This window comes from Bos indicus, chromosome 15 (genome assembly GCF_029378745.1).
Source record: "Bos indicus isolate NIAB-ARS_2022 breed Sahiwal x Tharparkar chromosome 15, NIAB-ARS_B.indTharparkar_mat_pri_1.0, whole genome shotgun sequence".
NCBI lineage: Eukaryota > Metazoa > Chordata > Mammalia > Artiodactyla > Bovidae > Bos > Bos indicus.
This window is the reverse complement of record NC_091774.1, coordinates 71,079,128-71,092,429: the sequence shown is the minus strand read 5'-3', so window position 1 is coordinate 71,092,429 and position 13,302 is coordinate 71,079,128. Positions and strand designations below refer to the sequence as shown.

Here is a 13,302-nt window from a genome sequence, read left to right as displayed (position 1 = left end):
AATAGAAAAGGGAAGATCTTCCTTTTGCTTGTTGGTTAACTAACACTGATCCTTCACCACTGCTTTGTTGGATAGATTAATTCATTCTGAAAGGCTTTAAATATATCTGGTAGGTAGCTGATAATCATCTTTGAAAAACAAATCATTGGCCTTTCCCTTGCTGTCAAAATCCCTAAAAGGAAAATTTTCATTTCAAATGGCTTCTAGCTTAGTTCAGAACCAGAAGGTAGATTCCTTTGAAGCTATCTAGAGCAGCTAGTGAAAGCACTTTTTAATGGTTTATTAGTTGGTAAACTGTAATTGGCATATAAGGATAAGAGCTTCAAAAAACAGATTAAACTTACAGTCAACTGCCCACTAGAGTTTTGAATCAGTCAATACAGTTGTCTTTTAAAAATAGAAGCAATGCTGTTACCCCTGAACAAATTCACCTTTTATGCAATTCATAACTATATCAAAGTTATCCAAAAACAGAGAAATTAAGTAAATTACAATCCATGTGTAAAGAAAGGCTTTTTTTTTCTTGCAGGTGCTGACATCAGTAATACATTTTAGAATATGTGCTTAGTACCCAAAGAAATATACAGATGTAGTTCTTTTTTAACTCTAAATGAGGAAATATTGTTTAGTCACTAAGTCGTGTCTGATTATTTTGCGACCCCATGGACTGTAGCTCTCCTGGCTCCTCTGTCCATGGGATTTTACAGACAAGAATACTGGAATGGGTTGTTATTTCCTCCTCCAGAGGATCTTCCGACCTAGGGATGGAACCTGTGTCTCTTACATTGGCAGGTGAAGTCTTAACCACTGAGCCACTTGGGAAGACCTCAAAGGAGGAAATACCCATGTACTATAAAGGGAATAGGAAAAAATGTGTAACATTTGGTGTGAATTTCGATATGCCTTTAATGTTTCCTTAGTAAAATTTTTCTCCCTTTCTGTTGAATGTCCCTACTCATTATGATTTGTAACATAAAGACTCAAATGTTAAGTATATAATGTGCTTTAATAGAATGGTCTGCTGCTGCTGCTGTTAAGTCGCTTCAGTCATGTCCGACTCTGTGTGACCCCATAGAGGGCAGCCCACCAGGCTCCCCCATCCCTGGGATTCTCCAGGCAAGAACACTGGAGTGGTTTGCCATTTCCTTCTCAGATGGATGGAAGTGAAAAGTGAAAGTGAAGTCGCTCAGTCACGTCGACTCTTAGTGACCCCGTGGACTGCAGCCCACCAGGCTCCTCGGTCCATGGGAATAGAGTGGTCTGCTGCTGCGGCTGCTGCTAAGTCAGTGGTCTACTGCCTGTTAAAACTGTTTTCAAGCCAAGTACATATTCTGACTTTTCAAAAGTAAACCAGAACAGAAATCATTGATGATGCAACCTGAAACAAAGAAATAGTTATTTCCCTTCCTCTCCCAATGAATATAATGCTTTATTGTCTGAATTATCATTCATTTTATCTATTTCAAATCTCAAGGTCACATATGTGAATGGCATAAAATATAACTATAGCTTACAGAAAAAGCCTCTGACAATTGTATAGTGGAGAAAGAAATCCACATAAATATGTTATTAATCATATTATTATGTGGGCCCTTCCATCTTTCTAAGATGCAGTGAAGTTGAAATATGCCACCTGCCCCTCCCCCTAAAATAAGTTGATGGAAAAGCCCATAACCAGGAGAGAGGGATGTTGGAATTGAGTTGTCAAACTGTCCTGGATGTCTTGTGCAAACTGAAGAGGCCAATTTACTGCAACACTGCATAGGCTGAAGGCTCCTGTCTCGCCTTTACCGTGTTTCCTCTTGGTGTTTTATCCTGCAGGACCACACGCTCCCTCCTTGGCCGCTTTTCAGCTCCTCCTAGATTCCGACTAGTACATCCTAGGTAACAGTACTGTGTTAATCCTTACCTTGTGAGCAGCCTCCTTACCTAGGGAGGGAAGAAGCTCGTGTTCAGCTTTCAATGAAAGCAATAGCATTGTGTAATTGATATTTCAGGATGCTAATGGTGATTTGATTTTTATGTCTTCCCCTCTGTAGCTCCAACTCCTGGCTTTCAGGATGAAAACAGCCAGGCTTTGAGAGGAAAAAAAAAAACAACAAAAAAAGATAACTTCTCCCACACCACCACCCCTGAGTTTCTCTGCTGATTACTAACCTCCAAGCGCGGGGGTGGCTCTGAAACACGGCTGTTCCGGCTCTGCCCTCCAGGTGGCAGCGGTGCCACACCGCAGAGGCTCCAATCCCCTCGTCCCCGACTTCAAGTGTTAATGCAATTGACCAATCAGTGCTAAGATGATGGGAGGTAATTGGGTAATTGTATTTTACTGATCACAAGCAGAGAAAGGGAAAGGAAAAAGGGAAAGAAAGAGGGGCAGAGGGAAGGGGACCGCAGTCCGAAAGGAGATTTGGGGAGCGGGGACGCAAACCTTCGGGACGTGGCATTGGCTTAGAGAAAGGAGCTGCCGCCCGCCCTGGGAGCGCATTTAATATCGGAGGGAAAAGAGGGGAGAGAGGATCGGGCGGGGGAGGCAGAGAGTTCCAGCCGAAGTGGATGGAAGGGGACTGGGGTTTATGCCGCGCTGGGAGCCGCGAGCCGGGGCGATGGCGCTAAGGACCGCGCGGAGCAGCTGCGCTCCCGGTAACGCATCTCTTGGCGGAGGACTAGCCGGCGTCGGGAAGGTCTGCGAGAAGAGGGACCAACTTGTGGCTCCAAAATGTACCCGACGCAGCTGGAAATGAGATCAGAGCTGCAGTTTCATTCGAGAAGGATGAGAGGAGCCAGCGACTAAGGATTTTTTTTTTTTTTTAACCGCCTTCGTTCCATTTTCTATCCTCTTTCCTTATTATTTTTTTCACTTGCCTCACACCCCCGTGGAGCCCCTCGCTTCGCCCTCCTTATTTGAAATAAAAGCCCAATCTGAACTTCTTTCGTCGCGGCGCCCCTGGATTCGCAGCCCGCTGATGGATGAGAAGGGGACCCGGTGGCTGGCAGGGGCCACCGGCGAGGGACAGCGTCACGCGTCTCCCCCGTGATCCCAGCCCTGACCGTGGAGTTCTGCTACACCTGGAGAATCTGGACCGGGTGCCGGGGGTGGGAGCGGGGACAGAGGAAGCGCAAGCCACCCTGAGCTTTTAAAAAAAGAAGAAGAAAACGAAGTAGCTGGGGGAAGGAATGGGTTTCTTCTTGACAGCTGACGGAGCCTTGAAATTTTCCTCCACTACCTCCGCCCCTACCCCCGCCCCCGCCCCCCGCACTCCATTTAACGTGAGATTATGAAATTGCAGAGGCGGTGGAGGGAAGGAGACAGGATATAACAGAGAGTTTGGAGGGAGAGGGGAAGGTGGCTGGCCGGGTGGCTGAAATCAAAAATCCAATTGCGCACTGGGTTGTGATGAGAAATCTAATCAGATCTTTGGAGAAGGGGCCGGCCGGAAGGGTGGCGAGTGGGGGGAGTTGAGCCCCAAATTCTTCTTCGAGGTGGGGGTTGGGGAGAGGAATCGGCGATGTAAAACGAGACTTTTTTTTTTTGGTGGCGGTGGCGGTTGGGTGCGTTGCAAAAATGAAGGATGCGGGACGCAGCTATCTCTTGGAACCGAACGCAGTGGATAAACTGATTGTGCAAGAGAGAAGGAAGAATGAAGCTTTTTCTTGTGAGACCTGGATCTTAACACACATGTGTATATGTGCACACAGGGAGCATTGAAAAATGAAATAAACCAGTGTCAGACCCGCGGGGGTTGATGTATTCTGACATAAATAATTAACCATAAAAACAGCGATCCCCCCTCCCCAAAAGGATGATTGGAAATGGAGAACCGTGGATTCACAAACAAAAGTATGTGCTTTTTTTTTTTTTTTTTTTTCTATAAAGGAGAAAGTAAGCCAAGGAGATATTTTTGGAATGAAAAGTTTGGGGCTTTTTTAGGAAAGTAAAGACTTGATATGGTGGTGTTTTCTTTTTGAATTTCCCACAAGAGGAGAGGGAATTAATAATACATCTGCAAAGAAATTTCGGAGAAGAAAAGTTGACCGCGGCAGAATGAGGCATTGATTGGGGGAGAGAAGCCAGCAGAGGACAGTTGGATTTGTGCCTATGTTGACTAAAATTGACGGATAATTGCAGTTGGATTTTTCTTCATCAACCTCGTTTCTCCCCCCACCCCCGCCTTTTTTTTTTCTTTTTGGTGTCAAGATCATGCGTTTTTCCGCTTGTTCTTAACCACCTGGATATCCATCTGGATGTTGCTGTGATCAGTCTGAAATACAGTGAGTGAACCTTTTTTTTCTTATGTATTGGTGAAGAAAATGGCCATGAATTTAGCATCCCTGATTCCTTTATCCCTTCACCCCCTGAGTGTGATTTCTAAAGACCTGGCTGTGGGAGGCCAGAAAATAGGGAGAAGGTGGCCCACACGATTGCTCCATTGGGCTGCTGGGCTGCGATCACTGATAAGCTGGTTTGCTACAATGATGCAGGTTGTCTGCAACCCAGGCAAACGCCTTTGCAAATGTTCATCAGGAAAAAAAAAATTTTTCCCCAGGAAAGCCGCTGCAGTGTGGGGTGCCTTGTGCTGTGTGATTGACACTCAAGAATGCGTTTAAGTTGCCTGGCAGCTCCAGAGTTAGATTCACAGATGTTTAGCCATTGGAAATCGAAGGGACCCAATTTAAATTTCATTATCCAACCTGACATCGCAGATCAACAGAATGTATTAACACAAAAATATGATAATAAACCCAGCAGATGAAGGATGGCTTCTGTCCGGTGGTGGGTGGGTGGGTGGAGGGAGGGGGGGTAGGATGGGGGAGGAAGTGATGGAGAGCAGCGGCTGGCTGGCTGCACATCTCTCTTGCACACACAAGCTGGAAGGTACCTAGATGCTCCCCAGTGCTAGGAATGAGAGGATCACCCCCTTCAACCCCACCCCCTTCTAACCACTTCTGTGAGTAACAGAGAGGCTGTCCATGAAGGTGCCTGGGGACAGTTAGTTGCCTTCAGTTTTGCCAGAAACCTTCCCAACATGATCAGGTAAGGGCTCTTTTTAAGAAAGAGGCAGAAATCTAGTGTCCTGTGGCAACTTAGATAAAGGTCTGAGGGTTGAGCATCACTGCTTCTCCTCTGCCAGCTTTGTCTTGGGGGAAAGAGGCCACTGAAGGAAATTTTTTAAAAAGGTTGAAAAGGCTTAGAGAGCCTGAGGGTCTGAAAGATCTCCCTTTTCATCTCTTCCGTCCCCCATCGCTGCCAGGGTCAGAGAGCTGGCTTTTCTTTAGTTTTATTTTATAACAGAACTCTGCCTGTCAGTCTTCTGGTATTTCTCTCCAGGGCCTTCTATTGGAATCATAGACTCACATAACTTTAGAACCAGAAGACTCCTCAGAGATTTCATGCCAATAAAAAAGGAAACTGAGGCCTGGAAAAGCCATAACTCTTTGGTGAATGGCCAGATCATAGGAAACAGGTGACTCCCACAAGAGCTGATGAAAGTCAGTTTAGGATCCAAACTGGACAGGAACCAGTCATACTTGGAAGGAATGACTTCTCTCCCCAAAGCTACCATGTTTATCTAGAAGGGTCAAGGAAGGTACTTATCCTGAGAGCTTGCAGTAAACTCCTGACATTCCAGACCTCAAAGGTAGTCCATCTCTAGTGTTCATATCTTTTCTTAAGTCTTTTTTTTTTTTTAGTTAGTAGAAGAACTCAGATAACCCTCCCCTTAATACTATTTAAAAGATAAAAAAAAATGATCCATGTTGCTGGCATATCCTAAAAGAGATGAAAGGCAGCAGTCTTCTGGGTCCTTTTTGGTGTTGGGCACATTTATTCCAGTGAGTGGTGGTCCCTGGAGAGTCATTAAACAACTGTGGAGTTAGATTTATATTAGAGAATGATAATGGAAACCAGAAACTCCCTGCTAAAAGCCTCTGAGTCTGTTCTTTCACTCACATCATCTATTCTTATCCTTTTCATTACCCCTAACTAAACTAGCCTACAGCTGAGCACTTCTCTAATTTATTTTTCTGGGCACATGTTTCCAATTGGGACACAGCTCAGGCACTACATTTACTGACCCATGAAAATAATCTTACAGGACTGTGTTTGTCCCCCCACCCCCCTGAGATCCCTGTAGGCTTCTGCATATCTTATTCTTTGCAGATATTTTTTCATGTTTATTTTGTTTTTATGTGACCACTGTTAAGTCATCAGTGGTGGTCATAGATTGACACCAGTTTTGTCAAGTTCCTACTCAGTTGCAACTTAGCACCACTGATAAAAAAGAAAAAAGGACAAGCAAAAAGTGTACTCTGAGGATTTTTGCTGCGTAGCTCAGCTCTGGGATTCACATGGGAAACCCAGCCATGCAATCAGCCAATCAGGAAAGGGGATTTTTCTATCTTCCTTTCTTTCTTTCTTCCTTTCTGTCTGTCATTTTATCTTTCTTTCTTTCCTCCCTCCCTGCCTTCTTTCTTTTTTTCTCTCCTTCTTTATTGACTTCAAAATTTCTTCATTGCTCCTCTGATTCAACGTGCATCCCTCCCCTTCACATTTTCACCCCCTCTCCACATTTACACCCACATGCAAACTTTACTGAGAAAGAGGGGGAAGGGGACGGGGGATAGAGAGAGAAAATATGAATGTGTTTAACATCGTGGGCTGGAATGTGTCCTCCCACCCACCTCCGCTTGAAGCTGTTCTTCAAATCTGGAGATGATGGAACATCTAAGGATGTCATCCTTTTTCAGGCTGGTGAATCACGTCACCAGTACAACATTTCAGGACATGCATTGCCCAGACTGGGGTTTAGTTCCTTTGGTTTGGCAATCAGAGTTGGCTCTGTATTTTAGGCAACTTGCTCATGGACTGATGAAAGAACTGTGGCCAACTGTAGATCTGGAAACTTAGTTCATGAGCTTCTTTCAGGACTGAAGTTGGTACCCTCTGAGTGACATTTGTGAGCAGGGTAACTGTATACTGGAATTTGTTGAAGACCACAGGCCCCAAAGCTGCCAAGTTTTGCAGGGCTTCAAGTTACCTTCTCAAATGCCTTCCTCCTCTAACAGCTATGAGCTTCAGGCAATACCTTTAATTTCCCTGGCCTTCAGTGTTCTCAACTGTGGGATGGGAATAATATTAACAAATTGGACTTCAACAAATTAGAACGGTCGTGTGAATTTAAAGTAATGGTATGCAAAGCCCCAGCCTAATAGGCTCTCTAAGGAGAGCTGTTTGTTATGGTTGTTCTCGGATTAATTTGGATTAACTTCCCAGGAATGAATACAGGCTGGCCAAGCACTTTACAAGTTCTGATGGCTACACTTAAGAACCAGCAAATGTGCAACTTACCCTACAGTAGTTGCCAGATTCTTCTTTTGAGGTCTTATGAGGAGAGAGTTTTTGTGATATATCATTTTAGATATGAAATATTGCTTCAAGCTGGAAATTGAAAATCAAGATTTTCTTAGAAAAATAAGTCTCAGCCAAAGTAATACTTAAATGAGATTTTAGGGGAAAATATTGCTATTCTTGTGTTCTATGTTCTTTTGGTCTAAAAGTTGCAGAAGATAGTTATATATTAATGGTATAATTTTGGCTACATATTACATTACCTGGATGTGGAATGCACAAAGTAAAGGCAGATTTCTTGGCAATCATATGATTAATTTAGATGGTTTAAAATTACATTACTAATATTAAGATACCCAAATCCACAATTTGGATTCACGGTCTTCCTAGTTGTAATGAATCCCCTATGTTAGTTATATATCTTCATTTTGTGAAAGGATAAAGACTCACTAGACTCTATGGGATCAAGATTTCATGTGGACATATGTGTCTTATTGTTTGCACATGCAAATCTTCCAACACCAACTCGCCAGTAGTTTTCTGAGACTGTCAGTCAGGGTCACAGTTTATAATTTCATTCTCTACATCAGCAGCCAAAAGTTCTGTCCATTTCCTCAATATGCTTCTGGAAACCTGTTCTCCCTCTGAGGGAAAAAGAATCCTACTATTTTAATTATTAGTATTCTTGATGTCTCATCTGCGGATAAAACAGTCAGGCTGAGGAGCTGCCCGTTGGATGTTTGCACTGCTTCTTTTCAATTAGGAAAGCAATTTGAATTCTATGTTAGCTTTGGAAAAGCATCCCCAAGTTAACTATTTTCACTGATCTTAAAAAGAGCTGGAAATCATTTGTGAACGTTCTTACCATTTTGCTAATTTTACTTTTTGGTGTGCTTCTTAAAGGTGACTGAGAAATTGAGTAAACTCAAACTCCAGCATCTTGATTTGAATACTCAGGTTTCCACTGGGTCCCATGTGTTATGTGAGCCATTAACCTCTCTGAGCCTGTTTGCTTGTCTGTAAAAGAGAGGTAAAAACAACAACCTCTTGGGGCTGACTGATATGAAGATGGAATCAGGCTGTCATATGCCATGCACAGCGTGTTCAAAAAATGCACATTTAAATTGAGCATCACTGATTTTACTTTAGGTAGCACACAGTTTGCAAAAAACAGATAGGATCTTGTTTGAGGGAAGCTGTTCATATAAATTCTTGTTGATATAGATTAAAAAATGAAAAATTTATAGACAAGGTTAGAGTAACACAAATAGATTTAACTGTTTTTGGTAAGGTCCTAGACTTTCAAAACATATTTGGAAATGCTTTAGTGAATGCTGTTTCTTTAAGAAAGATTATGAATTGTGGAAAATGTACTGTCTGTCCTTGTAAACTTTAGATTGACAAGTATTTTATAATATAGGCATACAAAATAATAGCTTATAAACAGTGTGTTAGAAGATGCTTCCAAGGGATCAAGAGTCTATTGCATGTTTCTTCAAAATGATTTCTCTGGAGAAATGTCAATTTGGCAGTTGAAACTTGATTGGGCAGGTCTTGTGGCAGAAACAGTTTGCTTGTAACGCTCTCTGAGGGTAAGGATTTTACCTGTTCTTTGGTGTGTCCTTAGCACCTCAGAAGAGTGCCTGACAACTGGCGTGCCTGCAGTAGATATTCCTTGAATGTCTAATTGAACTTAATTAAGAGAATCACCTCCAAAGAACTCAAATGCAGGTGTATACACATAAGAAGCCTGGTCTTTAGGAATCTGTGGAAGCTTAATGAAAATACCAGTGAGCGTAATGGCTCTGTCTATGTGTCTTGTGATACCTGCACACACACAGAGAGATTTTAAGCACCCTTTGAGTGGCTTCTTTCTGTTGGAAAAGCTGAGATCTGAAAGCTCTGTGATAGAGTGTACTTTTCTTAATCTTAGTGCTGTCAATAATGGACTGTTAATGGTTGATAAAATCACCTCATCTCTCTTAGGTTGGCCTTATATTCTTTCCTGTTAAGTAATGGTTAAAAACTAAGAATCTCTCAAACACTAAGACTTTAGGATTTTGAATTCATAACTGACTACCAAGAAATTCAAGACTCCTAGGAGTTGAAAACATATAAAATCTCTGATCCCAGCTTGTCAAAACGTGGAGAACAGCATTGTATTCTGTGAGAAAGGCAGAATTTGTGCCACAATGACAGATATGTAGAGTAAAAAGGTAAAGAAAGCATCTGGAGCGTGTGAAGGGGAAATAGAATAAACTTGGAGTAGGCAAACACTGGATCTCAAATAGTTTTCACTCCTTGTTAGCTGGAGGATCCTAAGTAGGAAAGTTAACCTTGCTATGTCTCAGTTTTGTTCAACCATAAAAATGGAGATCATTTTTCTGGCATTTATTTTGGGAGCACTAATTAAGATGTCTAAATGTTTGGCACATGATGAGTACACAGTAAATGCTAGTGCACTTTCTTTCTTCTTGTTGAATTCTTTGCTTATTTTCCACAGAAAAGGGAACATTTAACCGAAAGTCTGTGAGTGTTTCGCTTTACATTTACTGAGTATGTAAATAAGGATCTTTTGCAACTTTGCTCTCAAAGTGGATAATGTTATTTTTGATAATGTTTTCCAATGTCAGATTCATAGTGAAGTTTAAAAATAATGAACAACTTATGTAAGATTAACAAACTTATTTCAACTTAGGCATAAGCCGATGACAGCTTTTTATGCTTGTGGGTGCTTTCAATACTCATGAGGTTATGGGTGTAATTTTATAATTATGATAGTAACTACCATTTATTGAGCATTTGATATGTACTAGGCACTATGGTGATAATATAACATATTTTTCTCCAAAGTTCTCACTTAGGGAACTGAAACATAAAGAAGATAAGTAATTGGTCTAAGGTTATCCAACAACTAAGTGATAAAGCTGGAGGTAGGAGCTCCATCTTTCAGGACTTTAGAAACAGGATCAGAATCAGTAAAAGCAAACATGTTGCCCTGGTAACAAATAAGCATGACAGCTCACTGTCCTCTATCCTGATACTCAAACTGAATATCTTAATTGGGACTCAGATATCTGTAGTTTTCCTGTTTGCTGAAACAAAGGTTGCAATCAGATGTTAGATTATGAATACCTTGCATCTATCTTTTGGTCAGTCTGTTTTTAATATCCAAGTGTGCCCCTACCTGAGAAAGAGATAACTTTTAAGAAAGACTTGGAGAAAAATTGTCCTAACTCACTCAACACAACTACTGGTCAGACTTTGTTGCAAAATGCTGTGAGATCATCTGGAAATTCATGATCGTATGGAAAATAAGGTCAATTCTAATAATAAGTTCAGAGTTTTGTTAATGGCATCCTACAAATCTGGTGGACTCCTGTTTGTGGGCAAGCCCACCTCCCCATCACCTGATCTCAGTCCTTGTGATGTTTGAGCTCTGTAGCACTTAGTACCATTGGTGCCACTGGCTTTCTGAAACTCTTCCTGTGGGGTTGATCTGCCATTTTCTATCACCTCCTTTATTCATTTCACTTTATCCTCCTCCTGTCCTCCTGCTGTCTCCTGAAACGTGGAAAGCCTCTTCTATGAATCAGTTATATTCCCAGTCTCTTTGCATCTCTGAGATGTTTGCTGGTCTTGTTTGGAGAGATGATACTCAAATCTTTGGCCTCAACCACCTTGCATAATCTGACAAGTCCTAAATCTCCAGGGCCAGCAAGATCTCACTTTCTTACCTGGTCTTCTGTAGGCCTCACAAACCTAATACACTTACTGTACTTGATTACTTTATCTCCATACTCTAAGCCATGCAGCCCGCGCCTCCCTGCCCAGCCCCCGCTTGCTAGTGGCGGGTGCAGGCGTCTGCACTGCTTCTCCGCTTGGGGAGTTACCGCTGGGCTCCTAATCTGTGGGTTTTAATTGTTTATTTATTTTTCCTCCCTGTTATGTTGCCCTCTGTGCTTCCAAGGCTCAGCACAGATTCAGCAATGAGGGTGTTTCCTGGTGTTTGTAAACTTTTCTCTTTTTAAGACTTCCTTCCCGGGACTCCCTTTTTTGTCTCTTTTTTTGTCTTTTATATTTTTTCCTACCTCCTTTCGAAGACAATGGGCTGCTTTTCTGGGTGCCTGATGTTGTCTGCAGGCATTCAGAAGTTATTTTATGGAATTTACTCGGCGTTTAAATGTTCTTTTGATGAATTTGTGGGGGAGAAAGTGGTCTCCCCGTCCTATTCCTCCGCCATCTTGTATACATAAATCTGCTTTATCTCCAGAAGCCTATATATTTTCAGTTTCATATCAATATCTCTTTAACCACTAATCAAATTATTCATCCATTTACTCACTGTCTCAAACTTAGCTTTTCTATCCCTCAGTCCAGTGTTTATTGTTTCTTTCCTAGATACCTTCTTAACTAATCTTTCTGATGCTAACTCTTCTTCAATATGGTCCATCATTCATATTTCCTTCAGAGGGACCTTACTAAGAAATAAAGCTGAGCATTCCTTCCTCTATATTCTATGAATATAGAATAAGATTCAGATTCTTCTCCTAATGATACACACTCTGACCAGCCTGTTTATTCCTCTCGTCTGTCTGCCATTCCAGAGGTGCATGCATGTATGCCCAGTCATGTCCGACTCTTTATGACCCCATGGACTGTAGCCTGCTAGGCTCCTCTCCATGGAATTATCCAGGCAAGAATATTGGAGTGGGTTGCCATTTCCTACTCCAGGGAATCTTCCTGACCCAGGGATCAAACCTGCATCTTGTGTCTCCTGTATTTGCAGGTGGATTCTTTACCACCATACGACCTGGTCTCCCCGCCATACTGAATGTTTTATTTCTCTGGAGATATCCCAGGCGAGTTTTTGGCTCCAACTTTGTGAAAGCTACTCCGTTTGCCTGGGATCTACTCTTCACAGGTCAAATTTCAGTGCCAGTTACTTCCTCTGGGAAAATCTTTCCCAGCTCTCCTAGACCCTCTTGTCTCTGTTACACCAGCATTTTGTTCATAGAGCTGTGGTAGCTCTGATTACTCTTATATCAATGTCTACTTGGCTGAAACCTGCTAGATTGTGACTTCTTTTAGGAAAAGAACCTCATCTTACCTGCTTATCCTCTCCCACATCTAGTTAATTTAGTGCACAGGAGTATTCAAATGTATTTTGGTAGAGCCATCGAAGGAGTGGACTGATCTAACACATCCTTTGGGTGAAGAGCTTCCTTGAATTCAGTCTATGGTGCAGGCCATTATTTTCCCAATATTTTCCCCACTAAGATCAACTTTTTATTCTTTTTCCTCTAGGGATCCATATTTCAAAACTTAACTTTTCCCAATAAATGCATTGCAACTTGTTCCTCCACTTTCCTAATTACAGACATATGCATGCCCATCACCATTCTTGTAATGTGCTGATTGAACATTGTGACCTTGAGTTGATATAAACTGAGCCAAAAGATGTTTTGCAAAAGACTGTATGCCATTATAGGAATACATGCATGATTTCTAATTGGCTTTTTGAAATATTGATAAGAGTTGTCTTTGAGGCTTCCAGTCTTTAAAATAGTTCTGGAAATATATTTTGGTGCTAATCTTATGCTCTAATTTAGAGCTGCTAATAGGCTTAGTGCAAGTTTGGCAATGCATGCTCCTTAATGGCATTGTTTGCAAAGAATATTGTTCCTAAAAGTGAAGGCCTGACTTGGAGCTGGGCATCACAGGAGCTGCACAGTTGTATAAAGGGGACCTTCTTAGTTAGCAATGACTATTGGAAAGAACCATGACTTTTAATTTTGGGTCATGCCCAAATAAGGGCTTATGCAATGGGAGAATAAAAAAAGATATTCTCCTTACTAAAAGTGTCTGGATTAAAACTTTGGTGAGCTGCAGTCACTTTTTGCAGCTCACATGCAAATACCTGGTTTTATGGAGCCAGATATATATTCACAGGAGAT

The 13,302-nt window shown here is 41.8% G+C and overlaps 1 protein-coding gene across 7 annotated transcripts in view; it reads left to right on the top strand.

The window, feature by feature from the left end:
- The window catches only part of LRRC4C (leucine rich repeat containing 4C), a 1,421,025-nt gene that overhangs the window by 1,227,714 nt on the left and 180,009 nt on the right, over nucleotides 1–13,302 (top strand). For 2 of the 7 annotated variants that reach the window (XM_070804075.1, XM_070804076.1), the window contains exon 1: nucleotides 2,338–4,269. The exons of 4 other annotated variants lie outside the window; for them this stretch is intronic. The gene's annotated coding sequence lies outside the window, so the exon portion shown is untranslated. Of the gene's footprint in view, nucleotides 1–2,337; nucleotides 4,270–13,302 lie in introns of those variants that run through there. One more of the 7 variants, XM_019975837.2, reaches the window with a different exon arrangement.